General features: G+C 31.0%; 1 long non-coding RNA gene across 1 annotated transcript; it reads right to left on the bottom strand.

The window, feature by feature from the left end:
- Window positions 1-638: 638 nt before the first annotated feature.
- On the bottom strand, window positions 639-6,661 carry LOC111084530. The gene is made up of 3 exons (XR_002609607.1): window positions 5,846-6,661; window positions 1,014-1,484; window positions 639-850 (listed from the first exon to the last, which is right to left on the bottom strand). It is a non-coding gene; the product is annotated as an uncharacterized LOC111084530 (long non-coding RNA).
- Between the last annotated feature and the right edge of the window lie 573 nt (window positions 6,662-7,234).

Raw genomic sequence — 7,234 nt, 5'->3', positions numbered from 1 at the left:
CTTAGCTGTTGGGACTTTCACAATAGGGGTTGGTGGGCGTCCCTCAGCACCAACCACTTCTGGTTTCCTTAAGGCTGATTTATTGGTGGTATTCTTCTTACACTGGCTTCTCATATGTCCTTGCTCTCCACAGTTCCAACCTTTCTGGGTAGTTGCTTTTCCTGCCGTGGCATCTTTCCTGCGTTGAAGTTTCCAGCATTTCCAAATATGATCAGAGTATATTAAACTTTACACATTAAATAGGCTACACTAAAGTGACGTTTAGGCTGTTCGTTTAACCATCATACGCGATATACGTTTTTTTTACATTAATTTCTTGACGACCTAATTTTTCAAGTGTACCTTCCCAAGAGGTGTTTTATTTTTAACTTGAAACGAGCTTCTGAACGGCCGAAAGCTACATTGGGCAATATTCTAAAACCAGATATATAAAGATACCTATTACTGGATACCTTTAATTAGGTGTGTAACTAATCTACTATTTGTTTAGGCAAAATATTAAAATGTGTATTTGTTTTTGGTGTATTTTAATTTTAAAGCATTTTTTATTTTGAAAAATGAAGCTGTATGATCGAGTGTACATTTGTCTTTAGATATAAAAAATCGAGAACTATACAAACAGTCACATACTACAGAACATTTATTGACATTTCTAGGTATTTGTTAAACCAAGGTATTTGAAGCATACATTTCTAATTTCAATTTCTTTATCGTATTTTTTTCCACTTGGTACGGTCTCCTTGACACCCGAAAACTACCTTGGCTAATAGAAATCTAAATCCTGAACAAAGGAGGCGATCTAGTATTTGAGAACCTTTATGAAGAGTGTAACTTAACTACAAAGTATTACCTTGGTAATAGGTGTTTTTAATTCCTTTATTTTCCACTTGGTAAGGTCTCCTTGACACCCGAAAACTACCTTGGCTAATAGAAATCTAAACCCAGAACAAAAAGGAGGCGATCTAGTATTTGAGAACCTTTATGAAGAGTGTAACTTAACTACAAAGTATTACCTTGGTAATAAGTGTTTTTAATTCTTTTCTTTTCCACTTGGATATCGCGCTTTATTGCTGTAACCTAAATTGACAATAAGTAATCTAAAACCACAATTAAGACAGTCTAGTATTTGAGAACTTTTATCGGTGGTGTAATTAAACTACTAAGTATTTGAAGAGGCACTTGAAAAGTAGCCATTGGGTGGCCGAAAGCTACATTTGCCCTTAGAAATATAAAACAACGTGTTAAATCAAAATATTTGAAGTGTACAATCCTAACTGGTGTTTTTATTTATAGTTGTTTTTACTTACGCTAATATACTTATATAAGCAGAACAATAAAACACTTAGTACTAGATAACTTTTATTCGGTGTGTAATTAAACAACTAAATATTTGTTAAGGCCAAGTATTTAAAGGGAATTTTTCTTGTTGAATTTTTAATAATTTTCCACTTGGATGGACAACAGCTACAATCGCCATTAGAAATCTAAAACAAGAACAAGATAGACAGTTACATACTATAGAACGTTTATAGGGAGTGTTGTAAAACTACTTATGGAGTTTTATATTCTCTTTTTTTTTACTTGATCATAATAATCTAAATCCAGAAGAAAGTACAGTTTAGCATTGGAGAACTTTTATTGAAAGTGTAATTTAACTACTGTGTATTTGTTAAATCAAAGTATTTAAAATGTGCCTGGGTAATTGGTGTTTTTAATTCTTTTTTTTAAATTTGAAAATGGCCGCTGGACGGCTCAAGGTTACAATTCGTCATTAGAAATATAAAACCAGACCTAAATAGGCAACCTAATACTAGAGAATTCTTATTCGAAGTCTATTGAATTACTAAAAATTTCTTAAAGCAGAGTATTTGAAGTGTATCTACCTAATCAATGCTTTTATTTCTTATTTCAGTGTAAAGTGGCCATTTTCGAGTAGATATATATTCAAGGATAAGCACAAATGCCTCACTTTAACGAATATTTACGAGTTTAAATACGAGAGCAAAGTATCTGAAGTGGACTTTGATAATCGTTTTCAATTCCTTGTACTGTAAATTAAAAATTACCGCTCGACGGCTGAAAGCTAATTAAAAATCTAAACCCAGAACTAAATATAGAAACTACTACTGGAGAGCTGTTATTGAGAGTGTAGCTAAACTTTAAAACAAAGTATTTAAGTGTAGTCGGCTGAAAGCTAATTTGCCATTATAAAATCTAAACCCAGAACTAAATATACAAACTACTACTGGAGAGCTGTTATTGAGAGTGTAGCTAAACTTTAAAGCAAAGTATTTAAGTGTAACTTGGTAATTGGTGTTTTTAATTCTAATTTGTTTATCCACTTAAAGTTCTGCTAGACGGCCCAAAGCTACATTGCACTTTACAGACTTAAAACTAGAACAAAGTAGACAATTTGTTTGCTTGTTTTTGAATTTCGTGCAAAGCTACACGAGGGCTATCTGCGCTAGCCGTCCTTAATTTAGTAGCGTAAGACTAGAGGGAAGGCAGCTAGTCATCACCACCCACTGCCAACTCTTGGGCTACTCTTTTACCAACGAAAAGTGGGATTGACCGTCACATTATAATGCCTCCACGGCTGAAAGGGCGAGCACGTTTGGTGTGACGGGGATTCGAACCCAGAGTGCGAGTCAAGCGCCCTAACCACCAGGCCATGAGTAGACAATTTAGTACTAGAGAACTATTATTGAGAGTGTAATTAAAGCATTAAGTATTCGTTAAAGTATTTGTGCTGTTTATTGGTAGTTTGTTTTTAACTTTTATTTTCCAACTTGAAAATAGCTGAAAGTTACTTCGTGTAATACGTATCTAAAACTAGAACTAACAAGTGAGTCTAGTACTGGATAACTTTTATTGAAAGTGTCATTAAAATACTAACCATTTTTTAAAGCAGAATATTTGAAGTTTATTTTCCTAATTAGTGTTTTAATTTTTAGAGGTTTTTTTTCCCACTTGAAACAAGACGCTACTAAGGAGACATCTAGCAATGAAGAAACTTTACTAGGTGTGTAATTAAACTAATAATTATGTTTTCAAACGAGATCCAAACTCGAGTGCTTTAGAATAGTTGACTATTCTTCTTCTGAAGAAAAATAGTTAACTACTCGAAAGCGCTTGAGTTTTGGATCTCGTTTGAAAACTTTACAGAAGATCCTAAAATTCCTAGTAGAGCTAGAGATCAGTTAAAGTTTGCTAATCCCATTGTAAGAGAAAGTCTAGTTTTTCTGTGGTAATTCAATGATAAACCAAACACACAATTGCAACTTTTACATGTGGTTTACCTTCACAAGTATCTGTGAGACCTTATAAATTCTACATATATTGGTTAAATATATATAGTTAAATGCTTGTATATAAGCAGAACCTTTAGGGAACTGTTAAATTGGCCATCATATATCTGTTGCAACATTAGTGTCATATACACAGATTGGCCATCATATATCTGTTGCAACATTAGTGTCATATACACAGATTAGCCATCATATATCTGTTGCAACATTAGTGTCATATACACAGATTGGCCATCATATATCTGTTGCAACATTAGGCATATACACAGATTGGCCATCATATATCTGTTGCAACATTAGTGTCAAATGGTTGAACAATGGCTTAACTGCAGTGATGCATAGTTCACTGCAGTTACAATTAACCCTCTGTGTGAGAGTGCATACATTTTGGAAATTTGCAGTTTATTTTGATAAAGATTTGTTTTTTTAGTGAAATACTATGCCACTTTATGTTACAGTTGAACAGTTATACAAACCTGGAACTATGAATCATCTTATAGGTACTTAATCCTTTCTTGTTGATGATTCCTCATTCTCTTATAAAACATTTTAGTGACTTAACTCTATGGTTATGGGCAACATTGTTCTGTTAATGTCACAAGATTTTACTTTGTTACATTCAAAATTGAATTAAGCAATCTTAAGATCAATGTATGCCAATGAAATCAGCATTAAAATTTTCTTTATAGTTCAACATTTCAAATTTCCTTCAAAGAAAAAAAAAACATTAAAGAAAAATTCTTAAACTTTGGTTTGACACAGGACTTCACAAAATTTTAACTTGTGGACTTTGTGACTTGAATACTTCTTGACCTATACTAACCTTCCATTTGTAGAGATAGAATGTAGGTTAATTGATCTGTTTACACAATGTAGAGATAGAATGTAGGTTAATTGATCTGTTTACACAATGTAGAAATAGAATGTAGGTTAATTGTCCATGTAGAGATAGAATGTAGGTTAATTGATATGTTTACACAATGCAGAGATAGAATGTAGGTTAATTGATCTGTTTACACAATGTAGAGATAGAATGTAGGTTAACTGATCTGTTTATACAATGTAGAGATAGAATGTAGGTTAATTGATCTGTTTACACAATGTAGAGATAGAATGTAGGTTAACTGATCTGTTTATACAATGTAGAGACAGAATGTGGGTTAATTGATCTGTTTACACAATGTAGAGATAGAATTTAAGTTAATTGATCTGTTTACACAATGTAGAGACAGAATGTTGGTTAATTGATCTGTTTATACAATGTAGAGATAGAATGTAGGTTAATTTATCTGTTTATACAATGTAGAGATGGAATGTAGGTTAATTTATCTGTTTACACAATGTAGAGATAGAATGTAGGTTAAGTGGATCTGTTTACACAATGTAGAGATAGAATGTAGGTTAATTGATCTGTTTACACAATGTAGAGATAGAATGTAGGTTAATTGATCTGTTTACACAATGTAGAGATAGAATGTAGGTTAATTGATCTGTTTACACAATGTAGAGATAGAATGTAGGTTAATTGATCTGTTTACACATTCTTCTTTCCAGATCCTTAGGGCATGTTTGGAGAAAATAAATTTCTTGGTACTCTTGACAGATGCCCCACCCACTTTCTGTAAATAGACATGATTTCTCAGCCAGTTATACTTAGTTAAGCTAGATGTTTATGACTAATAGAAATACCACATTTTAAAATACAATCTCTCAATAGTTATTTTGAAATTGTGTAAAGAATTTCATAGAGAACTTGTGAAACCACTCTTAACATTGTTGTCCTCGCTAGCACTTTACCATTTCCTTACCTATAAATGTTAGTTAGATAGACAATTAAGTTGTATTTAGGTTTTATATTTTAGTTAATGATGTGTTATTTATGTTTTAAAATGCATATTAGAAAGGTTTAATTTTTTTATATATAAGCCAAACAGCCTCGGTTCATCAGGCTAAGTGTAGTAGGTGAATGTCCCAACATTCTGACATGTTTGTTTGTCTGGATATCCTAAATATTGCCCAATAAGTAATAATGCTAAAGGACAGGAAAGGAAAATAAAACATAAAAAATAAACTACATGTGCAAAAGTAAAAACTGAAAGAAAATTTTACGATTAGTTGATGAAAAATTAAAAGATATGTACATTATTTCTATTTTTAATTTTAAATATTTCATTGCACAATACATTGATGATAATACTCAAAATATTCAGTCTGGGTGCAAATAACTACAATACAAAAATAACGAATCAGTAATTAAGATAACTTCATTCTTTTTGTAGGAAATATTTGTCATCTTTAACAAAATCTTATTAATTGTTGTGAAGAAAGCTGAGTTATTGTAAGTATTGTTGAACTGTGTATTGTTCTCAATAGAAGTAACCAAATGGGTTCAAACCCATAAAAATAAGGTTAACAGAAATAATTTCCTAGGGAATGAGCTATTTGGATCTAGTTTAAATCCATGTATAATATTTTTTTAGTGAAATAATTTATAAATTATTCAACAATGAAATGATTGATCTGGATTTGTTTATTACCTTTTCAACCACATCAGCTATTCTACTACTAAAAAAGACTGATATGAATAACATTTCAATCAAGATTTTGTTGTCGTGATCCAGCCTGCTGGATAAGTTTGGTATCGAGGAAAAGCTCTGGAGACAGAACTGTAGAAAAAACAAAGTAGAATTGAAATGCATGTAGACTTTTTACTGGAAATTTGTATACTTGGTAATAAATAATTAAGGTTTTATTTTTGTTGTTTTTGGTCTTATAAATCAAACACGGATTTTAAGCTAAAGCAGTATAATAAACTTCATTAAAACAAAAATAGACATATACACTAATGTTTTCACTTCTAACTGTCACGTAATTCTGCATCAATAAACTTCATTAAAACAAAAACAGACATATACATTAATGTTTTCACTTCTAACTGTCACGTAATTCTGCATCAATAAACTTCATTAAAACAAAAACAGACATATACATTAATGTTTTCACTTCTAACTGTCACGTAATTCTGCATCAATAAACTTCATTAAAACAAAAATAGACATATACATTAATGTTTTCACTTCTAACTGTCACGTAATTCTGCATCAATAAACTTCATTAAAACAAAACAGACATATACATTAATGTTTTCACTTCTAACTGTCACGTAATTCTGCATCAATAAACTTCATTAAAACAAAAATAGACATATACATTACTGTTTTCACTTCTAACTCTCTCGTAATTCTGCATCATACACAGACATGATGTCTTCCATTATTTTACACAACTGGTCCTTGCCAAGGTCTTCACAGAATGTCTGAAACACAACAAAAGAAAAGTGAAAAATATTTCTAAATCAACTAGTCTAAATAATGAATTCATACATTTTATAAACCAAAATATAATGTTTTCATTTGTATGGAGATGTGTTAGGATCCAGAACCAAATCTACTTATGTATTTCATTAAATATTTAAAAGTTACTAATTATTTAAAATTAATGCAATGGTTCAATCTTAACTATTGAGCTAATAAAATACTACTAATACAGTTTTCATAGAATAAATTTTTTTAATACACAAACTGATTTACCTTAAGGGTATCTTTCATTCTTTAAATGTTTTTGGTATTAATTTTTAGCAGTTCTGAATTTAAATGTATTTTAACTTTCACACTGTTGTTGCTGTGTGGTAGAGCAACAAAATATTTTCAAATATATTTCTTCCATAAGAAGCAACTTGAAAATTTTTGAGGAAATTTTATTCAGAGTCTTAGTAGTTGAAAATACATACAATAAAAACTTAAGGGTTTTTAGTATAAGCAAGTAGTCAAGGATATATATAAAAAGAAAAGAGGCAACAAGAGGACGCCTGTGTTACGAAATAGGCTTGCGAAATGAGCCTTGAGAATTGATAAACAGGAACTTGG

Source organism: Limulus polyphemus, unplaced genomic scaffold (genome assembly GCF_000517525.1).
Source record: "Limulus polyphemus unplaced genomic scaffold, Limulus_polyphemus-2.1.2 Scaffold78169, whole genome shotgun sequence".
Lineage (NCBI taxonomy): Eukaryota > Metazoa > Arthropoda > Merostomata > Xiphosura > Limulidae > Limulus > Limulus polyphemus.
This window is presented reverse-complemented; position numbering and strand designations above follow the sequence as displayed.